Consider the following 27491-nt stretch of genomic DNA (forward strand, 5'->3'; position numbering starts at 1 on the left):
CATTTTACTATAGTGGAATCAAGCTACAGATTCTGAACATTCGTTTTTGCCAGTTCTCATTTCTACCAGCAGTCAATTTTATATTGCCTTGTACAATATAGGCACTCGATCAGTATTTTTTGATAGGCTAAATTTTCATGATTGCAATGAAGAGAAAATATTCTTTTTTTATTTTTCAATTTTCTAATGAAAATAAATGTGGTAAAAGTTGGTGTTGAGAAAAGTGTGAAGCTCAAGGATAATGTTGAATTTTAAAATTGGAGTTTTGGATGGAATATCAAAGCTTTGCTACCATACCATACCATTGCTCAGTCACAGTGAGGTAAGTGGATGAACACAGCTCTCCAGCCCCGGAAGACTGATTGGAACTGAATCTCTGATAAGAAGGCAGGGTCCTGTTTTCATTGGTCAGTTTTGATGCTCTATTAGTTGTTAAATGTTTTGAATATCAGTCTGTATGTAATGGATTAGAGGGACAAAGTTTATTTTTAAATGTCTTTAGATGGCACAAGAAAATAATTGGAGGCAGAATGGAAAAGGAAAATTACATTTGCCTAGCATCTACTATGTGCTTATTTCTGGTTAAGATTTTTTATTTCTTCACAGAATCTCCACTATAAAGATAAGAAGACTGAAACTCAGAGTTTAAGATTAAATAAAATCACAAAAATAAAATGACTAGATCAACCTTTCTGCTATTTATAACCATTCAAAAATCTTAACAGATTCATACGCCTGTTTCCTGAAGTGGAATATGTTGTAATTTGCAAATCCTTCAAACCAATTCCTGCTAAATGCCAGTGATTTACACATATAAACTGCATAGTGCTATCACGAACTGACTTACTTTGAGGGCAGTGACAGATTGTAAGAGTGGGAAGTTAGCTTTTTATTACATAATCTAACCTTTTGGCTTTGGGAAGCCGTGAAGACATATACCAAAAAAAATTATGACGTTCTCAATTTTGGTATTGGCAAATGTGGAATTACAAATTTGAATCTATTTCTATGCCTTTATACTATTCTATATTACTACTAAATTGGATGATCGTAAGCTACTTGAAATAGTCACCATGTCTTCTATTTTTTAGGCATTTTTTTCTTTTAGCACGAATATATGTTCAGCACAAATGTGACATTTGATAACTATTTGGTTGACTAGTTTATTCAACAAATACTTTTAAGCCCTTTTTATAAGATAGATGCCAATATGGTTTGGCTGTGTCTCCCCACCCAAATCTCACCTTGAATTATAATAATCCCCAAGTGTCAAGGGAAGGACCAGGTGGAGGTAATTGGATCATGGGAGCAGTTTCCCCCATGCTGTTCTCCGATTTTATAAATTGTTCAGATAATCGAATGAAGTATTGCAAAGTATTTATCATTGTGTCTCACATCATTTAGTGTTTAATAAATAGTAGCTGCTATAATTATTATTTACTATTATAATCTGTGATTATGCACAGATTATTACTTGTCCCTCTGAGAATATTGTCTTACTTCCTTCACAGATATAATTCAGCCATAATATAGATCACTGTTGTAGCCCAACGTAGACATCACTGTCATAGTCCAGCATAGACACCACATGCACACACACACACACACAGTGTTGTATTAATGGGAAGAGGAAAGAGCATGGAATTTGGAATAAAATAAAGCCTTGGGTTGGGTTACATCACTTTCTAGCTGTTTTATTCTTGGAAAATGTCTTCTCCTCTCTGATTTGTAATTTCCTCATCTGTATAATTGGAAAAATAATAATTTTCTTACAGGAGCATTGTAAAAATTGGATGAAACAACATCTATTTAAAGGTTTGCACCAGAACTTATTCTTATTTAGTAAAAAAGTATATTTGCATTCATTTATCTTCAGGGTGAAACAGGAAAAATGCAATCATGTCATTTTTTAAGTTTTAAATACCATTCTTTCTATTTTCTTTTCTCCCTGTGAAAAGTTTCCTGCTAGACTTAAGGGTTGGTGTCGGCAGAGAGCCAGCTTGTCTCACAAAAATATAAACACAAACAACAAAATCATTTTCAAGGGGTTTTTATGTTTGGTGTGGGAAAAGAAAATAACTGTAAATAGATGAGCCATGTGCTCACCATCAGGGTTGGCATTGCCACTAGTATCTCACGGGATCTGGTGGAATTCAACATGTCATTACATTTTGCTTTTATTCTCTTTAATCCAGAATCAAATGTGAGCTTTAGTCTTTTGATAGTCTCATTTACCTCAGAGAGCAACTACTATGTCCCCAGTGCAACTAGTTTCCCTTGAAAACTCCCCATTTTGTCATTTGGTACTTGCTAGATTTTCACTTTTAAATAAAATGGTTAATAATTTCTCTGGTGTATTTGAGATTTTAAAATCATTTTTTTCAATCTAGTTTAATCTGTGTTTAATTTAATATATTAAATCTTAATTTAATATTTTACAATTTGAGCTAATATATTTAAAATGCATTACATCTTAATTTTATATATTCAATCACAGTTTAATAAAGTTTCCTTTTAACATCTTGATTAAAAGGACTGTTGCACAGTAGTTACGCCTTTCAATTAAACTCTAAGCACTGTTGTCTCAGTGGACTTCAGCATTCCATCAAGGGCTTGAAGCCTGAAGTCCGAAAAAGGAGAAAGAAGTACCGGTAGAAAAATGCAGAAACTTTATTACTGATGTATCTTTCTGACCCTAGTGACTTCTGCATTAGTAAAGATAACTCTAGTTGCTGTGCAAACAAGTTCCCAAATTTCAGCGATTTAAGACAATGGAAATTATTCACATAATCCACCAAATCAGTGTTCCTGATCCATGTGTAGTTTGCCTCCAAATGATGATTCAGGTGCTCAGTCTTGTTCCATCTTGCTGACCTATAATTTTTAATACTTTTAACAAGATCATCGTGGAAGGTCAAAGAATGCTGAGGATCACATGGATGAATTTTTATGTGCAGATCTAGAAGTGGCACATATTATGTCTATTTTTATTCAGTTGGCCCCAACTTAATCACATGACCATTCCCAACTACAAAGGGCAATTGGGATTCTAGTTTAGCTGTATGCAAACGAGAAAGAGGAAACACATTTGTTCATATTCTGAATGTTATTATTTGTATCCCAAAGTACCTAAAGCATTGGTTAGATATTTTATTTCCAGAATCACTTCCTTGCACCTAGCATCATGAAATTCAGTGCCTTGGAGGAAATTAAGATAGCCTTGACTGGAAAAAAAAAAAAAAAAATCCCCGCTATTTGAGAAAGAAAGCCAACAGAGTATATGGGAAATGTCTTTACTTTTGTATTTCTGAGAACCTTTCTCTGCTTTTAATCATAAACTTTGCATACTGAAGTAAATAAATAAGTAGCAACAAACCATAGCATCCATAAAAAATACTTTGAGGGAGATACCTAGGTCTTTTTGTATTTTAATAACTAATTTTGAAGAGCTCCAAAAGAAAAGGGCTCTAGGTTTTCAACTCTTCAATGCAGAGGCATGTACCACTGATGATAAGGAACGAAAAAAAAGAAAACACACATTTTGGACTCTTCTGATCTCTAAAGAAAAAAAAGCCATAGGGAATTGTGATACAGAACCACACATTTTCCTTATGAATATAATATTAAAATTTCGCTAACAAGCATATTTTGAGTGATTTGTTAACAGCTCATGATCTATGGATAACAAATAAACACATAGAAAAATTCTCAATGTTGAGAATTTTTGGAAATGCAAACTGAACCATGAAGGGATCCACTGCTCACCTTTTAGAATGGCTAAACTTTAAAAGTCTGACCCTCCCAAGTGCTGGTGAAGAACTTAAGAAACTGGATGTCTCACCCAGCTGGTGGATGTAAAATGGCACAACTACTTTGGAAAAATATTTGGCAATTTCTTAAAATGTTAAACATACACTTACCATATGATTCAGCAATTTCATGCCAAGGTATTTTCCCAGGAAAAATAAAAGCATATGTCCACACAAAGTCTTATGCATGAATGTTCATAGCAGCTTTATTTTAATAGTAAAAATGTGGAAACCACCCAAATGTCCATCAACAGGTGCCAACAACTGTGGTATACCATGCAATAGAATATTCCCTCATAAATAAAGAGGAATAAATGTTGATACATGTTACAACATGAGTGAATCTCAAAATAAGTATGTCAAGTGAAAGAATTCAAAGAATAGTGCATAATGTATAATTTCATTTATATAGAAAATGCAAACAAATATACAGTGACAGATAACAGATCATTTGTTGTTTGGGGTTGGGAGAGAAGGCCCAAGCAGAGGTATAACAAAGGGCTCCAGGATCATTTTGGGAAAGTTAAGGGTATGTTTATTATCTTGATTTTGGTAACAATGTATGCATAGGTTAAAGCTTACTGAATACTTTAAGTGTGAGTAGTTTATTGTTTATCAATTATGCCTCAATAAAGGTGTTTTGAAAAAACAATAATATATAAACATGAAACTTCAGCATTATTTCTGTAATATTCTTGTCGAAAACGTATAATCAGAATTGAATCCTAAACTGAAGGACATCCTACAAAATAATTGACCTGCCTTCTTTAAAAGTTTTAAGGTCCTAAAAGGCTGAAAAAGAAAGAAGAAATGTTGTAGATTTAAGGAAACTAAAAATACATGGCTATTACATAATACCTGGCTACATGTGATTCTGAGTTGGATTTTTTTTGCTTTATAAGGCATTATGGGAATAATTGGCCAAACTTACTTGGGTAAGTTCTGAATAGTAAATGGTGATAATACACAAATGTTAATTTCCTGGATTTGATGGATGTGCTATGGTTATGTGTGAAAATCTCTTCTATAGGAAATACACATTAATGTATTAAGAGGTGATGCAGAATCAGGTTGACTACTTACTCTCCAGTGGGTGAGGACAATTGTGTCTTTGTATATATACTTCTATAAAGTGTTGTATAAGTCTGTCATTGTCTCAAAATCTAAATATTTTAAACAAAAAAATAGAGTCTCAATAAGAAAACAAACAATTGAAAGAAATGGGCAAAAGATTTGAACAGATACTTCACCAAAAATGATATCTGAATGGCAAATAAGCATATGAAAAGATGACCTCATTAGTCATTAGAGAAATGCAAATCACAACCAGATGGAAATCTGACTACATATGTATTGTAATGTTATCAAATGGAAAAGATTGGCAATGTCAAGTGTTGGAAGATAAATTATAGAAACTGGAACTTTCATACAGTGCTTTTGAAAATATATGATATGGCACTTTAGAAAACAGCTTGGCAGTTTTAAAAAATATACTTCTACCAAATTACCTAGTCATTTTACTTGTAGGTATTTATTCAGCAAAATGAAAGCATATGTCCATACAAAGACCATTATACAAATGTCCATAGTAGAATCATTTGTAGTATTAAAAAACTGGAAACATACATGTCTATTAACAAGTAAATCGATAAACACACTGTGATCTATTTATTCAGTGGAATACTACTCAGCAGTAAAAGGAAGTCGATCCCTGGTACATGTAACAACATGGGTAAACCTCAAAATAGCTATGCTTGAATGAAAGTAGCCACACAAGAAAGTACATACACTGTGATTCTCTTTATATAAAATTCTAGAAAATGAACATTAATCTATAGTGACAGAAATCACATCATGCATTACTTGGGGACAGGTGAAGACGAGGACCAAAGAAAGGAATAAAAAAAGGGGCACCAGGAAACTTTTGAGAATGATGGATGTGTTTATTCTGTGATTGTGTTGAGATTTCACTGGTGTTTATATAAGTTAAATCACATAAAATTGTACATTTTAAATATGTGTAGTTTTTAGAATGTAAATTACACCTCAAAAGGCTTTTAAAACAAATGAAGGCAGAAAGAAAAAGGCTTGGCTGAGTTCATAATCATTTTAGGTAGCAAATAATGCAAGCTTCTATCTCTGGTGAATGTCTGAACTGCAGCAATTCCAAGCTGCCAGTAGAAAATATACGTATCTACCCCCTAGACAGTGAAGTTGGGATTAAGGTTTACATTTTTTGAGGTGAAATCTGAGGAACCTAATAGAATATCTGGGAAAGGATCAATAGAATCCCTTTGAGCAAAACCAGGGCACAACTCAGAAAATGTTTTCTAACTGCTTCATCTTCCAAATGAATATTAATGGTGTGTGATTTCCTGGTGTGGAAGTATTTCACAGAGAAACAGAAGTTTGAGGATGCCAGGAAAGTACCAGGAACACTTAGTTTCCCTGTGGGAAATCTCAGAGACATAGGACACCAAAGTACCATCTCTACCAGCGTTAGGATATATGTTGACAGGTCAGTTCATGGAGTTGCTATTGTGCATGTGTCAGGAAGGAGACTGATACCAATACCAGCCTGTATGTCCTAACTAATCAGAATTTCACATAAAAAAGACAAAGGTGATGTGCTACCTTCTCCTTCCTTGGATCAGCAGCGTTTGTCTGCTAGTCTTCCAGAAAGGACTGATTCCTTAGGCTAAGTTGCTAGAAAGGAATCAGGCATTTGGAACTCAATGAAGCAGTCCACAGAAAGCCTCCAGGCAGGCCAGTAGTGAAGTGCTGTGGTAATCACTAAGTTGTTCATCAAAGTATTTCTGGTTCTCCCTCCTCTAGGACGTATGTAGAATTGTACTTCTTGTAATTGGCATGCAATCCACATAGCCCCCTCCCCCTGCCCCTTGAGGCCATGTGACTACTTTCGGCCAGTGAGCCACTAGTATGTCATACCTAGGCTAGAACATTTTAATTGCTCCCTGAAGCTCTTTTTCCATGGACTCAGGAAGTGGCACTGCTGGTAATAGTGGCTCTTCATTCAGCCTGAATCCCATATTGTGTATAATGAGCAAGACACCCCTTGCGTGCTTTCAATGACCTTTTAGTCTGAACAAGAAAGAAGCTCTTCTTGTTTGATGACATTAACATTTTAGGGCTGTTTGTTACTGCAGGACAGTCCTAGCATATTCTAGCTCATTACAAAAAAAACCCTGCATTTGACAAGATACAGGTACTGATTTTCTTTTCTTAAGGTCATTTGAACATGGACTGAATTAGAGTTACTGGTTGATAGAAGCAAATTGATCCAGAGTCCACAGTTAGTATCTAGACTTTTCCACTGCATTAATTAGTTTGGAAAATGGGAAACAATTTTATTAACACAAGGTGTAGTCAACAATTTTCCCATTACAATGTTTGCATTGAATTCCACATCTTCAGCCATAGAAGCCATAGATTGCATTGTTCTAGACCTAAGATTTGGTCAAGAAACTTGAAGCACACAGATGACATGGGCTGCCTAGGATTAAACATTCATAGTTTGCATCTAATACATAAACTGACATATATCAAATTACCTGTGGCTAAATTGAAAGCAAGGATAGTAGCTCCTAGTGAAGATAAAGTGAGCGCTTGGCTATCTGGACTCAAGAATAAGGGAGCTGTCTTAAGAAAGGAAGGCTAAGAATGATGGTTTCCAGCTGCATCCATGTCCCTACAAAGGATGCAAACTCATCCTTTTTTATGGCTGCCTAGTATTCCATGGTGTATATGTGCCACATTTTCTTAATCCAGTCTGTCACTGATGGACATTTGGGTTGATTCCAAGTCTTTGCTATTGTGAATACTGCCGCAATAAACATACATGTGCATGTGTCTTTGTAGCAGCATGATTTATAATCCTTTGGGTATATACCCAGTAATGGGATGGCTGGGTCATATGGTACATCTAGATCTAGATCCTTGAGGAATCGCCATACTGTTTTCCATGATGGTTGAACTAGTTTACAATCCCACCAACAGTGTAAAAGTGTTCCTATTTCTCCACATCCTCTCCAACACCTGTTGTTTCCTGATTTTTTAATGATTGCCATTCTAACTGGTGTGAGATGGTATCTCATTGTGGTTTTGATTTGCATTTCTCTGATGGCGAGTGATGATGAGCATTTTTTCATGTGTCTGTTGGCTGTATGAATGTCTTCTTTTGAGAAATGTCTGTTCATATCCTTTGCCCACTTTTTGATGGGGTTGTTTTTTTCTTGTATATTTGTTTGAGTTCTTTGTAGATTCTGGAAATTAGCCCTTTGTCATTCTTAGCAAACTATCACAAGAAGAGAAAACCAAACACCGCATGTTCTCACTCATAGGTGGGAACTGAACAATGAGCTCACTTGGACTTGGGAAGGGGAACATCACACAATGGGGCCTATCATGGGGAGGGGGGAGGGGGGAGGGATTGCATTGGGGAGTTATACCTGATATAAATGATGAACTGATGGGTGCTGACGAGTTGATGGGTGCAGCACACCAACATGGCACATGTATACATATGTAACAAACCTGCATGTTATGCACATGTACCCTAGAACTTAGAGTATAATAAAAAAATAGAAAATTAAAAAAAATAAAATAAAATAAAAAAAAAAAAGAAAGGAAGGCTACTGGGACAGAGATCCAAGAAAATCTCTACACATTTTAAAAATTTTCCTCGTAAAGGTATTTGTCCACCTGATTGTAATAGTTAACGAAATTCACACAATCTTTCAAAAAGATACTGAGGCAGGAGAATAGGGTCTGGAGGCAGGAAACATAAAGCTGATTCACGTTGACTTCCTAGAACTAAATCAAATGGAAACACTTCAGCTATGACAGCAAATATCCTCTCCATTTACAGAGGGCGCAAACCGAGTAAATGACTTTGTAACTTTACTTCAGCCTCTTCATTTATATAGGGTGCATATCAAGTAACCAATGGAAACTTCTATAGGATATTTAAACCCCAGAAAATTCTGTAATGAGGCTCTTGAGCCCATACTCTCAGGCCCGCTCCCACCCTGTGGAGTGTGCTTTCATTTTCAATAAATCTTTGCTTTTGCTGCTTCATTCTTTGCTTTGTTTGTTTGTTTTGTCCAATTCTTTGTTTAAGCCTCCAGGAACTTAGACGCCCTCCTCTGGTTACATTGCCCTGAGTTGTTGTTGTTGTTTTTTGTTTGTTTGTTTGTTTCCTCTATTCTTTACTGAGGCTTGGTGTTACAAATGCTTCTTTCAATAATTTGGTAGACTCAAGCTTTGATGCAGAGGAAGTATCTGTTAGAAAACATGGTAATATTCTTCCTACTTATGATTCTTTTCAGTCTAAACCACTATCTCATTTCTGTTGTTAAACCTATCCCTTGAAAGCACAGAAAACACAATGATGAGATTTTTGAAGAAAAGAAATGTAAATATCATCCAACACCTCCCAGCAATGGGAAACACCTTCCTCTATCTACTAAAACCAGAGATTTCTTTTTTTTTTCGTAAACAGCATGGATTTGGTCCCTACCACAGCTTTACCAAAGTAAAGCTTGCAATACCTAGCCAGAAATGCAATTAAAAAACACACATGAGTCACTGCATTTTAGAGAGGATTTTAATACCAAAGAAGTTATTGACTGAACCAAAACCACAAACTGTTCCACCTCAGAAAGATTAATAACTGACAACAAAAGTAATGTTCCAGAAATTAGACTGGACATGTATGATAAGGACAGAGAACTAAATAGAAGACCATGCATGTTTCTAATCCTCTTAATGCTACCCAGTTGCCAGTATCCAATAATTTCAATAAAAAAATCAGGTTTTTTTCTGGCTTTTTTTGCTCTTTCACAGCCTGAAGGAATTTCCATGTCCATGAAGTTGGTTTTCTCATCAATTATAATTTAAGAACTTAAAATGACCAAGCCAGAAAGAGGTAAAAATAAATTAATCTTCCTGTCATCTAAAATTACTGACTTATACATAATATCTAACAACTTCTGGAAAACAGTGCATAGCTTCTTTGAATACTGTCATCCCTCTGGACAAAGGAGTCTGGTAATTCCAGGAAACTGCTCTGTGCCTTTTTCAGAGGAAAATTCTGCAAATTCTTCTGCACAAGGGTTGAAAAGATGAGCTCTGAATAATGCAGCCAATGTAATGGACTTCATGACATATTTTAATAAAGTGAAAAAGATGAAAAAATAAGGGGAACACAAACTATGAACCCAGATAAAAGGCCAAGAAGAAAAGTCAGTGAACATAGAGTATGGATGATGTCTTATTTGTCTATATGTAAAGACTCGAAGTCAGAAATATCAGTATTTTAACTGGTTCCCTGGTATCTCTCCTTCCTACACTGTCACCCATTCCTTCATATCCTAGCTCAAGATATATTCTACACTCAGCAACCAAAGTCATTTCCTAAAAGTGTATATTGGATCACATTGCTTCTCAGCTGAAATTCCACCAGTGACTTCCTGCTAAAAAAAAAATGTAACTTTCCTTGTACTTGCCTAGTTAATTCAACCCCTGGGTAATCAGTCTTCCTCATTTCCTATCACTCTTTCCTTTGATAATAATGCTCCCATCACAATGACTTTCTTCCAGTCCTGGAACACACCAAACTTGTTCTTTTCTTGAGCATTTGTGATTGATGTGTAACTTTGGGGGCTGAGCCTCCCTCCAAATGTCCACATGTGTTGCTTCATTTTTCTTGTAAGTTCTCAGCTCACATCTCATGTCTTCAGAGAGGGCTTTTGAAAAGTTATGTGCCCCTCAGTCATTCTGTCTTTTTGTCATAAGTATCACTATATTTAACTCTTATTCTTTTGCCTGTTTTAATCTTCCCACACCACTTCAGCTCTTAAATGACAAGTTCTGTGACAGAGAAACGTGGATATTGCCTTTTACCATTACCCAGCTCATGAAAAATACCTCTAACACCACAGATACATAACTTTTTTTTGGATTAATTCAAACGTCTTTTGCTCAAGTTGTGTTCAGGGAAATCTACTAAAATCTAGATCAGCATAAAATAAAGTTGGGCAATTAATGAAACAGCAAAGTAAGGAAATAGAACATTTCATTAGGGAAAAGTAATTGTCTTTCTTGTTTCAGCTTGGTTACATGTGAGGTTTTCTGTTTCACATTTTCCCTGTTTGAGATTAAAAAAATTAAGTACATGTGAAACAAAGTAGATTGGTAGTTTTCTTAAAAACTGCCTGGCTAGTGACAAGCAACTTAAAATTGGATATTCTCATGCCAGGCAAAATTCTAACTCACATGTCATAACTCAGATTTGTAAAGTAATTCCTTTGTTTTTCTAAAGAGGACTTGCCAGCCTCACCAGATATACTACTTATTCATTTATGCACATGTTCTGTGGAGGTGATGTTGGCGGCAGAGAAATTGAGGTTTGGGTACTAGTGAGGTCACAGATGGAGTCTCATTTAATTTCACCTAGGAAAAAACATTTTTGTATTAGCCACTGTCAGAGTCTTGCTAATAAGAAAGCAAGCTTGGCCAGTTACATACCAAAAACAACTCCCTGATCACAGGGTGGTTATCATGCCAAAGACAGAAGAAAAGTCACTAGTGACTCATCACATTGACCTGGACTTCCTGATCTGTTAGGATGTTCTTAGACAGAAGTCAGAATTTGTGTTGAGTTATTTGCAAAGACAAATAAGCATTACTTTAAGTAGTAGATACAGAGGTCTTAAAAGATGGAACACTTCTGTTAATAAAGCTCTTTAAAAAATATTAAAGAAAATATTTATTTACATGGAAATTTCGGGAAATTCTTTCCCAAAGAAATAGATATTCTGTAAAATGGACAGGAGTTGCTTAAAATACCCCGAGTAGGTCAATTTAGCTCAAAGGTGAGCAAAGGCGAGGCCAGTCATAAAGAATGAAGTTAGTATCTGCAGTTGAACAGAAGTGAGAGAGAAGATAGCCTTAAAACATAATTTAGAATCTTTAAAATGATTTTTACTTAAAAATGTTTTTAATTGACATATAATTGCACATATTTATGGGGTACAGTGTATGGGGTACAATGTATGTTTTGATACAAGTATACATTGTGTAATATTTAAACCAGGGTGTTTAGCTTATCTGTTACCTCATATTTATCAATTCTTTGTGTTGAGAACATTCAAAATCCTCCCTTCTAGCTATTCTGAAATATACAAAGCAATATTGTTACTGTATGGTAGAATACCAGAAATTATTCCTCTGATCTAACCATAAATTTGTACCTGTAGAATTTTTTTTTTTTTTTTTTGAGACAGAGTCTTGCTCTGTCGCCCAGGCTGGAGTGCATCAGTGTGATCTCGGCTCACTGCAACCGCCACCTCCCGGGTTCAAGCGATTCTCTTGCCTCAACCTCCTGACTAGCTGGGATTACAGGCATGTGCCACCATGCTCGGCTAATGTTTTGAATTTTTAGTAGAGACAGGATTTCACCATGTTGGCCAGGCTGGTTTCAAACTCCTGACTTCAAGTGGTCCGCCTGCCTTGGCCTCCTAAAGCGGCTTGAGCCACCACACCTGGCCTCCTGTAAAATCATTTTATGACTAGGTTCTATTACTGACATACATAAACATGTGAAATTGTACTTTGATGTATATGTCACTTAGGTGTATATGCTCTAAAGTTTGACTTAGTACTCTTAGATCATAGTTGAAGGGCCCCCTCCCCCATTCCATTTTGGCATTTATTTGCGTTACCTTCCCCATTGGTGACGGGTCCTGGGTCCAAGGAGATCTGCTCACCCGGAGCCTATGTGTATCCTTCTAAACCATGCTACAAGGTGCACAGCTCCTGAGTTTCCAGCCCATGTGTTTTTGAACTTGTCCCCAAATACTGTGTGTGCCTTTTCCCACACTATGGACTATTGCTGGTGAGTGCAGCCTTAGACGTGGGAGATGTGGATGAAACATGAGACAGCTGGCTAGAATGTCCTAATGTATTAGCATGGGCATCTTTGAGTGTGTCAGAAAGATAGCAGTGGGAAGATAATACCTATTAAAGTTGGCCTGAGACCTGGGCCTGGGGAAGCTCTCTCTGCTCTGTCATGTTCTGATGAGGAACTAAACTTTCAAGTCTCAATGAAGACTTATTTGTCAGGGAGGAAGTTAGAGCATATTTTATGTAATCATTTGGTTGCATGTCTTATAACTTTTAAATATTTAAATTTATAATATATGAGCCTCCATTTGTATTCTTGACTTAGCCTTGTAAATGTTAGGGGGAGGTCTCTTAGAACTGTAAGAATTGAGCTTGAAATGTGTTTGGAGATATGTCATTAGGAAGCTGTGTGTCCTTCCACCAATCTGGAACTATCTACTATGTCTGCTCACTGTACCTTGATGAGGTGGTGTATGTGAAATGTGCATGTTGCTGCCAGAGAGCGATCTGGGGGACCCAGAGAAGCCTGGTATGTTGCCGGGGGGGTGGGGGTAGATTACATTATTCAAAATATTTGCTGTTTCTCTTTGGGAAAAGATTATACTATTTCACCCCGTTGAAATTAGACTTGGAAGTTCATGTGATTTCTGTCAATGAGATGTAAATTAAAGAGACATAAGCACTTTCTAGCAGAAACTTTCAGATCCATTATGTGGCTCCATCATCTCTCTTTTTCTTCTACTATGAGCTTGGCCAATCCTTGACAGGAGCCTCTCCTTCAGACTCTAACCTTGAATAAAAATCAATGTTGAAGGAAAAGGGACGAGATGACTGAGTAGAGGCAGCCAGGAAGTGCTGCTTTCACTGAGGGAGACAAAAGTATTGAGTAAACCAACACAGTTTGAGCAGATATTTAGAGAGAAAGCACTGAGAGTGGATGGAGAGGCAATGCAGACTCTGGTGCTGAAGAAGGAGGAAGCTGGAAACCCTGAATGGAGTACTCAAATGCTAAGACTAGTTCCCAACCCAAATGGCTCCTGAAGAAGGGGTGAGTGAAGGGGTTGAGTCACAGCTCGCTCTTACCATGTACTTCTGGGATCCTCGCTACAGGGGACTCCACATTCCCTATGGACATTTGAGCTGGTAGGGGGCTCTACCCAGAGAGTAGGTAGAGACAGGGTTTCAGCCAGTGTGGACCATGCCCAGGGGCTTTTGTGTGTAAATAGCTCTGGTGGGATGCACACATAGGCACTCACCCTCCATAGCTTCCCATTTCCCTCTGAGAAGCTCTAACTCCCAGCTGACTGCTGGGCTAGGAGACAGTGGGGCTGGCTGCCCTGCAGGATGGGGTATATTTTTCTGTAGGTCCTCCTGCCTGCCAGCTCTTCAGGACCCCTGCCTGGCTGTCCTACAGGAGTGGTGCACAGTGCAGCCTCCACTGCCCAACCTGGGTGCTTTGCTCCACCTGCGTAGTTTCCCAGAAACCTGGGAGCACTTAGGATACCCCAGTGCAGCTGGAGCTCTACCCCAAGCTTCAGGCTGATCCCTGTGCTCCAGGACTGTGGCACACAGCTTGGGAATGCCAAGATCTGTGCTCAGCACTTAAGCAGGGTAGAGTCCCACACTCTCGGGGCACTGAGGGGGGTGAAACACAGGGATTCATGGGCTGGTATGGAAGTGGAATATGCTTCTCTCTGAAGGGCTGGTCTAGAAAGCATGTGGCTTGTTTCCCTGCCGTGGCCTCTTCCCAAGGAAGCCCCACATCGTGGAACACCTAACAGAGAAATGTGGGCATGCCTGCTGGGTGCAGTGGCTCACACCTATAATCCCAGCACTTTGGGAGGCCGAGGTGGGTGGATCATGAGGTCAGGAGTTCGAGACCAGTCTGACCAACATGGTGAAACCCCATCTCTACTAAAAAAATACAAAAATTAGCCAGGTGTGGTGGCGGGCGCCAGTAATCCCAGATACTTGGGAGGCTGGGACAGGAGAATTGCTTGAACCTTGGAGTTGGAGGTTGCAGTGAACCGAGATGATGCCACTGCACTCTAGCCTGGGTGACAGAGTGAGATTTCTTCTTGGGGGAAAAAAAAAGAAAAAAGAAATGTGGGCACACCAGCAGTGATTGGAAGGAGCTCACCTGAAGCCCAGGAATGAACTTGGTGAGGGGGGTCATCTCTTCCCCTTACACTGCAGAACACACCTGTGAATGTGAGGAAATACGAAAGAGTTGCATGGCTAAGAACCTATCTGCTAGCCATTACTCTTAAGCATCATCTACTGGATTGAATCCCAAACTACAATACCAAAAAATATTCTGATTCTGCTAATATACACCCCTGTGGAACCACAGACAAGAACTAGTCACAAATCCAGATTATGTACAGACCTTAACCCTCTGAAAATATCCAGAAATGAAGCCAACTGATTATTGCCAACTTTTGCTACACTAAAGGAACAACAGCCCTTTCAGATGAGAAAGGATTAATGCAAGATCCCTGGCAATAAAGCCAGAATGTCCCCTTACCTCCAAACAAACCCACTAGCTCCCCAGCAATGGTTCTTAACCATAGTGAAATGACATGCTGAATCACAAATTTTAAAAAGTTGGCATCATACCAAGTACACTCTTGGACAAGAGTATATTAAAAATAGAAATCAGTATCAAGAAGATCTGTTAAAATTACAAATGAAAATTAAATAACTTGCTCCTGAATAACTCCTGGTGTGCAATAAAATTAAGACAGAAATAAAAAAATTTTAAATGAATGAAAATAGGGACACAATTTACCGAAGTTTTGGGATACAGCCCAAAAATAGGGACACAATTTACCGAAGTTTTGGGATACAGCCCAAAGTAGTATTAAGAGGAAAGTTTATAGTTTATAGCTCCAAATACCTTCATCAAGAAGTTAGAAAAGTCTGGGGAAGAAAAAAAAAAAAAAAGTAACTAAAATTACAGAAGAATGAAATTAAATTAAGATGCAAAATTTCATACAAAAGATTTCGGCTTTTTTGAGGGAATAAATATAATTCAGAGACTGCTAGTTAGATTAATAAAGAAAAAAAGAGGATCCGTATAAGTACAATCAGAAATGGCAAAGATGACATTGTAACCAATCTCACAGAAATACAAAAAATTCCACAGAGACTATTATGAATAACTCTATGTACACATATTAGAAAATCTAGTGGGAATGGATAAATTCTAGGAAAATCACAATCTCCCATGATTGAACCAGGAAGAAAGTAAAAACTTGAACAGATGAAAAACGAGTCCTGCAATGGAATCAGTAATAAAATATTTACTGTCAAAAAAGGCCTGGAACATATAGATTCACAACCAAATTTTACCAGATGCACAAAGAAGAGCAGGTACCAGCCCTAATGAAACTATTCTAAAAAAATTGAAGAGGATAAGCTCCTCTCTAACTTATTCTGTGAAGCCAGCACCAGCCTGATACCAAACTCTGGCAGAGATACAGTGGAAAAAGAAAACTTCAGGCCCATATTCCAGGCCAACATAGGTGTAAAAATCCTCAACAAAATATTAGCAAACTGAATCCACAGCATGTTAAAAAGTTAATACAGGCTGGATGCAGTGACTCACACCTATAATCCTACCACTTTGGGAGGTAAATGCTAGGAGGATCACTTGAGCCCAGGAGTTAGAGACTGGCTTGGGCAATATAGTGAGACCTTATCTCTACTAAAATTTAAAAAATTAGCTGACCATGGTGGGGTGTGCCTGTAGTCCCAGATACTCAGGAGGCTTCGGTAAGAGGACCATTTGAGCCCAGGAGGTTGAGGCTGTAGTGAGCTGTGTTCATGCCACTGCACTCCAGCCTGGGTGACAGAGAGAGACCCTGTCACCACCAAAAAAAAAAAAAAAGGAAAGAAAAAAGAAAAAACAAACAAACTAACTAAAAAAAAAAAAAAAAAAAAAACCCAGTGAATACACCACAATCCTGGGGTGCAAGGCTGATTCAATATATGCAAATCAAACTAATTTACCACATAAACAATGGTGAATGGTAAAAAACCCGTAAGATTATCTCAATAGGTGGAGAAAAAGATTTCAATAAAATCCAACATCCCTTCATGATAAATAACCTTAACAGACTAGGCCTCAAAGGAACAGATCTCAAAATAATAAAAACCATCTACGGCAAACCCAAAACCAATACAATACCGAATGGTCAAAAGCTGGAACCATCCCCATTGAGAACTGAAATAAAACAAGGAGGCCTACATTCATCACTCCTGTTCAATATAGTACTGGAAGCCCTAGCCAGGCAATTAGGCAAAAGAAAGATATGAAAGATATCCAAATAGGAAAAGAACAAGTGAAATTATCTCTCTTTCTCGAATTTATGATTCTATATCTAAAATATCCTAAAGACTCTGGCAAGATGTTTCTAGAAATGATAAATAACTTTAATAAAGTTTCAGGGTATAAAATAAATATGTTAATGCAAAAGATGGTAGCATTTCTATACATCAATAACATTCAAGCAGAGACTCAAATCAAGAACACAATTCCATTTACAATAGGCACAAAAATGAAATAGCTAAGAATACAGGTAATCAAGGAGGTGAAAGATCTCTAAAAGAACAAATATAAAACTCTGCTGAAAGAAATGAGATATTACACAAGTGGAAAAACATTTCATTCTCATGAACTGGAAGAATCAATATCATTAAAATGGCCATACTGCCCAAAACAATTTACAGATTTAATGTTATTTCTTTCAAACTACCAACATCATTTTTCACAGATTTAGAAAAAAAACTATTGTAAAATTCATGTTTAACCAAAAAAGAGTCTGAATAGCCAAAGGAATTTTAAACAAAATGTACAAAGCCGGGGGTATCCTACTACTGATTTCAAACTACACTACAGGGTTACATTAACCAAAACAGCATGGTACTCATACATAAACAGACACATAGACCAATGAAACAGAGTGGAGAGCTCAAAAATAAAGCTGCACACCTACAACCATTCTATCTTCAACAAAGTTGACAAAAACAAGCAACAGGAAAAGGACTTTCTATTCAATAAATGGTACCTGGATAGCAGCCTGGCCATATGCAGAAGATTGAAACCGGACCCCTTCCTTACACCACATACAAAAAGCAACTAAAGAAGGATTAAACACTTAAATGTATAACTAAAACTGTAAAAATCCTTGAAGAAAACCTAGGCAATATCATTCTGTACGTAGGACCTGGCAAATATTTTATGATGAAGACACCAAAAACAATTGCAACAAGACAAAAATTGACAAATTGGACCTAATTAAACTAAAGAGCTTCTGCACAGAGAACCATCAACAGAGTAAATAGACATCCTACATAATGAGAGAAGATATTTGCAAAGTATGCAACTGACAAAGGTGTAATATCCAAAATTTATAAGGAACTTAAATTAACAAGCAAAAACAAAACGACTCCATTTAAAAATGGGCAAAGTACATGAACAGACATTTTTCAAAAGAAGACATACATGCCACCAACAAGCATATAAGAAAATGCTTAACATCACTAATCATTAGAGAAATGCAAATCAGAACCACAATAAGATGCCATCTCACATCAGTCAGAATGGCTATTAAAAAGTCAAAAACAACAGATGCTGGAGGTACTGTGGAGAAAAGGGAACACATACACTGCTGGTGGGAATGTAAATTAGTTCAACTGCTATAGAAAGCAGTTTGGAGATTTCTCAAAGAACTTAAAATAGAACTACCATTCACCCCAGCAATTACACTGCTGAGTATATACCCAAAAGAAAACAGATTATCCTAGCGAAAAGACACATGCACTCACTCATATGTTCATTTCAGCACTATTCACAACAGCAAAGACATGGAATCAACCTAGGTGTTCATCAGTGGTTGACTGGATAAAGCATACAGTACAGACACACCATGGAATACTAGGCAGCCATAAAAGGAATTAAATCTTGTCCTGTGTAGCAACATGGATGCAACTGGACACCATAATAGTAAATGAAATAATGCAGGAACAGAAAAATAAATACTGCATGTTCTTGCTTATAAGTGAGAGCTAAACATTGAGTATACATGAGGATAAAGATGGGAACAAGAGATACAGCAGACTACTAGATGGGGAAGGAAGGAAAAGAATTGTGGGTGGAAAAACGACCTATTGGGTACTATGCTCACTCGCTGGCTGACAGAATCTGTACCCCATACCTCACTTTCATGCAATATAGCCATGTACCAAACCTGTACATACCCCCTGTATCTAAAATAAAATTGAAATTAATTTTTAAAAGGCTTTAAAAAGGTTGATGTTGAATAGAACTGCTTTTGACCTTCAATGAATATGCAGCAAGAACAAGAAGTAAATATTTGTTGTTATAAACAAGTATGAGTTGGGTGTTGTTAGTGCAGCATAACTTAGCTGATTAATAGAGATGTGTGCAACAAAAGCACACTGTGAACTTCTTGGTCACAGGCCACAAAGATCATGGATGTCAGCAGCAATTGCCAGAGCATGATGATGCATGTCAGGATTAGCATGTTGACAACCGTGGAGAGCAGTAAGATTAGAGGATATGGGCATGGGGGCCAGACTCCTCTCACCTGATACCAGTACTATAATTAAGCACGAAAGATGAGGGCATGCAAAAGGAAGGGGAGTGAAAACCTTAATTAACTGAGTCAAAATCCTGAACTGAACTCAGTAAAACCAGAAATGACGATTGAATTGATGAGCCATTTGCCTATAGCTGAAATAGAGACTTCAGAGTTATGTTAATTTTAATTTTTAGGGCCAGGTGCAGGGGCTTATGCCTGTAATCACAGCTACTTGGGAGGCCAACGTGGGAGGATCACTTGAGGCCAGGAGTTGGAGACCAGCCTGGGCAAAATAGCAAGATCCTGTCTGTATTTCTTTTTAATTAATACCTAAAGACAAGGAAATGTTACATTTTTGTAAATCCAAGCTTGAGACTGAGAATTTGTACCTATTACAATAATAATTTATTGCTAATATGTCTAAACACTTAGTACTAACAACAATCTAATCTAAGAGTTTCTCTTACCATGCCAGTTTTATGGAAGAGTAAACTGAGGTGCATTGTGAGTGTTACATTACACTAAGTTTCATAGCCCATTCCCACAGACACATCACCATACCTTATATCTAGACTTGATTTCTATTTTCCTGATTTGCCAAACTCTGAGATAGCCTGTTCACAGCCTGGAAGCTGACATACAATGTCCTTACCATCCAGTTGACTGAATTTTCCACATGGGAATGAAGGAAGATGTGAAGGAAGAACTCAATAATCACTCCTTATATTTGAATATTGCTTTAATCTTGTCTTATTTCATAATAATGCACATTTATGAGGTAGGCAAGGTAGAAATTATTACTCTACTACTCAATTTTATAAATTAAAAAAGAGCTGAAACAACCTACTCAGAATCATGCTACTTGTGCTAGTGGGGTAAGCACAGGGACTGAAAGCATGTTCCTGAGATTCATGCAATCTCCTGAGCTTCTAACAATTTGAGGAAAGGGTAGTATTTTCCCTATTTTAAGACTGCCGACAAAGATACTGCAACATTCACCAAACTAACAGAGATTTTGGAATTTCTGTTTTAAATCATAGCTAAAACCTCACTAAGAAAATAAGTGGGGTGCTCTGTAATAAATTCACTGACAGAGGGAGTTTCTTTTCGAATACTGAATCTAGTCTTGGCAGTAAGTAGGTAGATGCCTAACAGGAGACCCTTGTGGGGATGACTCCTGAATCCAACTACTTGCACTTATCTCTCCCCATAGCATCAGCGTCTGCATTTCTAAAAGTTTACATTGCAATTCTTCCTGGATACTTGTCAGCCCTTAAAATCAACTGGGCCAATTTTGTTCCTACAACCTGTTTCTGCACCTGACTTCCTAGGTTCTGTAATAGTAGCAGAATTCTCTCAGTTACATACTATTAAGTGCCTCATGTTTATCTTTAAGTCTTCATTCTATCTTGCCTTACAACATTTAGGTACATGTCTGTAGATTCCATCTATTTTATTTATAAAAATCTATTCCTTTATTTTCAATCCTACCAACATAAGGCTAGTTGAAGCCTTCATTATTTATCTTCTGGATCATTAAAATAAACCCTTGGCAGTTCTCCTCCATGACCATACTGCCTCAATCTAGAAAAGCATAGTTACTATTACAAGATGAATTTTGTTTTAATTCTACCATTTCCCTTTTCAAACCTAATTGGGTGTCTATATTCTATGGAATTAAATACAATTTTGTTTCCAAGTTCGAATTCAATAATAAAGCAACATTTCTTTCACATAACTTTAAACTCTCTCTTTTTTTGTGTTTCATTGCTCTGTTTATGTACTATCATCTCCAGGAAAACAGAACTACCAATATGGTAAGATGCCATACTTTCTCACTTCTATTTCTTTTGTTCTTCCTATATTTTTCCATAATGGGAAATCCTTTTCAAACATCTACCCTAAATGCCTTTACCTTCATGAAGGCAACCCTGCTTCTCTCAGGGAGATTAACTATTACCTTCATGAAATCATGAAAGATTTGTATTTTCATATATCATCATTGATACAATAAAAATTTGTATTATCGTACATAATCATGATTGATATATAAGAAGAAGTTCAATTTTAGATTAAGCGTATGAAATTTAGCTATAAATACAGACAGGATACATTCTAACTTTGTTCTACTACCTAGGCCTACAGTCTTTAGAATAGCATTAAGTCCTAGAGGGGAAAGATTGATTTTATCCAGCATTTTATTCTGTGTAATCTAATATACCTAGATTGTATGTGAGAGATACTTGAAAACTATTTATTGAGATGAATTGAAGTACATTAACCAACAACTGTAGTATACTTTCTCATTATCGTGGAGGTACTTGAAACTACTATGTTACTCATTGCCAACGAAAACATAAGGTCAGAGACTTGGAGGAATAAAACATTCCTCAATAATTGCATTATTTCATTAGTTTAATGATATATATTCTGCATTAATAATGAAAAGATAATATTGATTTTGGATATCATCATATAAGGAGGACCATTAAACATTATAAAAATCTTTTGTTCTTGTTGTTTTCCTATGACTCTCATGAAAATTTGAAACTGTGTTTTATTATCCTCAAATCATTTACACAGGCCTACATAAATTTTGATACTGGATTCTTGCCTAGCATAGCACCAAGATCAAGGGCTTATTTTCTATTAAATTAGGATTCAGATCTTTGTATCACAAATTTATAAATGTTGGTAGTATTAGCCACAAAATAATCTGTCATCTGGTCTTTACATTTCAACACTGGGGAAAACGTAAACTGGGTAAAATGAAAACTTAATTAGGACATTAAAAAATAGACCTATGAGGGATATTCAAAATGTGTTTAGACTGGATATGTTTATAGGGTGAACTCTAATTGTCCACAAAACTAACTGTTTAAGGAAACATCATATTCCCCATGTTACACCTTTCAAAGGCTATAATATTTAATAAATATGCTGCCAAATTGATCAATGTTTAGAATGTATTTTTACTACAGCTGCAGAAATTATAAGAATATTATGGTATTGGGCCAAACAGGTCATAAGAGTTGCTGAGAAGAAACGTAGAATCAATTGAGAATAAGAGATAAGAGGGTTATATAGCATTGAGGCCCTACAGGAAGAAAGATTCGATGATTGCCTCCTAAGGACCAGGCAAGTTAGTAACAATTCAAACAAGGTCTTTGAGCTGAAGTTCAACTTAGTGAATGGTGCCCTAGATATGACAGTACAGAGTACAGTATTGTTCAGCCACTGTGATGAATGTACTGTATGAAACATTGTTAGCTTGATCAGCATTCTTTAAAGTCCATGGAAAATTCTAGATTAAAAAATATGCCATGAGGACCAAATGTATTAGTCCATTCTCACATTGCTAATAAAGATATACCCGAGCCTGGGAAATTTATAAAGGAAAGAGGTTTAATTGACTCACAGTTCAGCATGGCTGGGAAGGCCTCAGAAAACTTACAATCATGGAGGAAGGGGAAACAAACACGTTCTTCCTCACATGGTGGCAGCAAGAAGAAGTACCAAGCAAAAGAGGGAAAATCTCCTTATAAAACCATCAGATCTTCTGAGAACTGACTCACTATTACGAGAACAGCAGCATAGGGGAACTGCCTCCACTATTCAATTACCTCCCACTGGGTCTCTCCTAGAACTCATGGGGATTATGGGAACTACAATTCAAAATGAGATTTGGGTGGGGACACAGCCAAACCATATCACCAAACAACAGGGAAACATTGCCTTAAACACAAGTGTAATTATCAGTGAAAGATTTCAGAATCAGATTTTAAGTTATTGCAGAAAAAGGAATCTTTGGACCATATCCAGTTGGTTTTCTAATTTGCCTTTGACTGTACATTGCAAAATATAAGAAAACCACAGTGTAGATATGGAATCTGTAGATATGCTTCTCTACTTGCTATTTTCATCATTCAAAATATTTTCTTTCATTAGAAAAGATAATTTTTTTCCAGAAATTTGTAATTTGCAAATGCTTGTTTTGTAATATAAACAAATGTCTTAGTTAAAAGCCAGGATAGTTAGAATTGATAAAATGTTTTAACTGTTTACCTCTTTTTAAAATAAGTGTTTCTTCATGAAAACTATCCTAAAATTGTTTTTTTGGGTGGCCAGTAATTGCTTGTCAATAGAGAGTGAGAACCTTTGTAGATGCTGATAGATAAGATATGGGAAGTGGAACAGGGGACATACATTTTTCTATTATTTTGTAGCAAAAATAAAGACCAATATATTGTCCAATTAGATATGAGACCTCATTAGAAGAACTAAATTTGATTCTAGGCATTCCAATTAAACCGTTTTAAAACACAAATTTAATACAATACAATTTTGGTTATGGAGCTACACAACCAGTCCAACGGATCCTCTCAGTGAACTTGAATGCAGTTTGTATTATTTCGTTGTTGCTCAAGAAAACAACAGGTTTCAAGAAGATTAATTTATTTAAGTAAAAGATAAGCCATAGTAACTTAAAGATACCTTTTCAGTCAATAATACACATCCTTCAAGCTTCATCTTCTCAGTAAACCCTTCCACAACTGCACAAGCCCTCAAAAACTATTAAGATGCAAAAAGTTATTTTAAATTGAAATGTCAGTAGTTGTAAATAATTTGTTACTAATGACAAAAGTCAAGAAACCTTAACATGATACACTTTAAGAAAAAAACTATGAGAGGTCTGAATCTATTTCTGTACTGACAATGGTCCCATTTCCTCACATGATAACTTTATTATTTTAAAAAAATGTCGGGCCCGGTGGCTCAGGCCTGTAATCCCAGCACTCTGGGAGGCCGAGGCGGGTGGATCACCTGAGGTCAGGAGTTCAAGACCAGCCTGGCCAACATGGTGAAACCCCAGCTCTACTAAAATACAAAAATTAGCCAGACATGACCGGGACCTGTAATCCCAGCTACACCTGTAATCCCAGCTACTCAGGAGGTTGAGCCGGGAGAATCGCTTGAACCCAGGAGATGGTGGTTGCAGTGAGCCAAGATGGCGCCACTGCACTCCAGCCTGGGGGCGGCTGAGCTAGACTCCACGTCAAAAAACAAAAAACAAAAAAACTATTTTCTGGCTGGAACCGTAGAAGGTGTTAGGCGTTGAAGAGAAGAAAAAGAATGTTCCTGCTGTGCCAGAAACCCTTAAGAAAAAGCGAAGGAATTTCACAGAGCCGAAGATCAAGCGCCTGAGAAAGAAGTTTGTCCAAAAGATGCTTCGAAAAGCAAGGAGGAAGCTTACCTGTGAAAAAGCGAAGCACTATCACGAGGAATATAGGCAGATGTACAGAACCGAAATTCGAATGGTGAGGATGGCAAGAAAAGCTGGCAACCTCTATATACCTGCAGAACCCAAATCAGTGTTTGTCGTCAGGATCAGGGGTATCAACCGTGTGGCCAAAATGTCCGAAAGGTGTTGCAGCTTCTTCGCCTTCCTCAAATCTTCAGTGGAACTTTTGTGAAGCTCAACAAAGCTTCAGTTAACATGCTGAGGATCGTAGAACCATATATTGCAAGGAGGTACCCAACTCTGAGGTCAGTAAATGAACTAATCTACAAGTGTGGTTATGGCAAAATCAGTAAGAAGAGAATTGCTTTGACAGACAATGCTTGGATTGCTCCATCTCTTGGTAAATATGGCATTGTATGCATGGAGGATCTGATTCATGAGATCTATACTGTTGGAAAACACTTCAAAGAAGCAAATAACTTCCTGTGGCCCTTTGAATTATCTTCTCCATGAGGCGGAATGAAGAAAAAGACCACCCATTTTGTAGAAGGTGGAGATACTCGCAAAAGAGAGGACCAGATCAACAGGTTTTTTAGAAGAATGAACTAAGGTGTCTACCATGATTATTTTTCTAAGCTGGTCAGTTAATAAACAGTACCTGCTCTCAAATTGAAAAAAAAAGAATATCATGTTTTTTAGTGAATAAACAGGAGTTGTACATCACCCACAGTGTTTATTCATTGGAGTGTATGGCCAGGTGAAATTGCTATGTTTTCATGGTGGTAAAAAGCCAAGAAACGCTGATATGGCAGTTTTGTTTGTGAAGGGTATAGTGTCTACTTTTCAGTTAGACTATAAATTCTTCCAGAGAAAGATCCATGTCATTGATTTATTTAAATATCAAGTACAGTGTAGGCACATAGTACTCCACTAAGAAACAATAGAACCAGGCCAACTAGTGTAGGAACTTGTTAATTGCTACCACAAAAGTTGAATTACAAATAAACTATTTTTTCAAGCCTGAGGGGAAAAATCATATATATATAAATACTGGAAAATAACAGGAGGTGCTGAGTCTAAGAAAAGTTTCTGTGATCTTAGGAAAAAAATTAGAAATGTAAATTGGCTGAGTACTTGTAAAATGCAATTGGTAAATATAAATTGCCTGAGAAAAAGTTCTCAGAGAACATTCAGGCTAAACATCTAAATTTTTAAATTAAAAGTAATAGTGATTATTCACAATTACATGTATTCATCCAAAATATTTTTAAAAATAGCTATATATCTAGAAAAGCAGAAACTGACTGGATGATTGCTCACAAAGCTGCAGAGTACAGCTGTTAAGGGCATAAATTTTGAGCCCAATAGCCAGGGTTTGTAACCCAGTGCCACTTCACATCAGCGTTACCTAGAGTAAGCAAAAATAGGGTATTCTACCTCTCTGTTACTTGTTTCTTCTCATCAGTAAAGTGGTGGAACAATAATACTTAGTACTTTTTTACTTAGCTCAGACCTTAATAGTACTTAGCTCAATGAGGTGTTGTGAGGTTGATGCTAGTTGATAAGTAAGGAAGCACTTAGAGTAGTGCTAGCTCATGTTAAGCTTTATATAACGTTCACTGTAATAAGCATTTTCTTATGTCACCTTTTGCTTACTATTAACCAGTGACTGAATAAAGTAGTCAACATGTGAATATGTGAATATATACATAGTATATAAACACACACATGCATATATACACATATAAAATCATGACAATTTAATTAGATGAAAATGGCTGTTATCAATGCAAAGCATACATCTTAAGATCTTGCAATGTAAAAAGTCAATGCTGATAAGACCTATATAAAACACTGAATTTAATTTCACTTGATGTAGGCATGCGCAAAAGTTTGTAGAAAGAAATATTACTATAGTGAATCTTATTTTCACTGAATTATCAACTTTTGATTTTGAAGATATGCTTTCCCCTAAAATGTGTTTTTGACCATAGCATTCTTTTATTTTAGAATGTTTATTTTTGCCTTAACTAACACTTGTTATTATAACTTGTAAACAGATAAATCTTTCTTTTCTCCCAAATCCTTTCTGAGGGAAATTGGTAAATGTTAATGTAAATGTGTATGTTTACATTTATTTTAAAATATGCATTTTTCTAAATGTTGTCTTAGGGTGAATACCAAAATGTTAGCAGTTAACAGTGTTTAACCCTGAAAAAGGGGATTAATTTTTTTTCACTATTTTGCTATTCTTTGTGTTTTTCTTTATATTCTGAAATGTTTATTATAACATTCAATTTCTTCCATAATCAAAAGAAAATATTTTGTTTTAGAAGACAGTAATTGTTGTCAAACCAACATTTCATTCAATCTAACATCCTCAGAAAATATGGACGTGGTTGCTGAGCTTAATCAACATCAAAATAATATAATATTTTCTCAAAGTATTAATTTCACTTATTATTATGTTTCTTTTGCATGGTGCATTTATTTAAACATTTTGGGAAATGATTGTTTTAGCTTGAACTAATACTTAAATAGATAAAATAAAGATATAAAACCCTTGGGAATATTTAGTACATAGTTTCATATTATACTATCTTGTTATTTAATATTAGCAATGATTGCATTAGCTTCATCAGTATGCTACTGATTGGGTCAAGAGGTCTAGTTAGTTTGAGATTTAACTCTATAGTTTACTCTCTACATTTTAGTATTCCAAGATTTGATGATGTTCTAGATGTTAGGCATAAACCTTTCCTAGACAATTCCTTTAGGGCTGGAGCTTCCCCAGTCTGGTTTATTAATTGGCCCACCTAAATGTTAATTCCCTGGGGGACTGGAACTACGCTTTCTTTGTTCATGCTCATGCACCTATCAATTGGAACTGTGCAAGCCATATAGTAC

The 27491-nt window shown here is 36.5% G+C and overlaps 1 pseudogene; it reads left to right on the top strand.

Moving 5' to 3' along the window:
- Positions 1-241: 241 nt before the first annotated feature.
- Positions 242-25193, top strand: LOC111539305 (annotated as a pseudogene).
- The last annotated feature ends 2298 nt before the right edge of the window (positions 25194-27491 follow it).

Source organism: Piliocolobus tephrosceles, chromosome 1 (assembly GCF_002776525.5).
Source record: "Piliocolobus tephrosceles isolate RC106 chromosome 1, ASM277652v3, whole genome shotgun sequence".
Lineage (NCBI taxonomy): Eukaryota > Metazoa > Chordata > Mammalia > Primates > Cercopithecidae > Piliocolobus > Piliocolobus tephrosceles.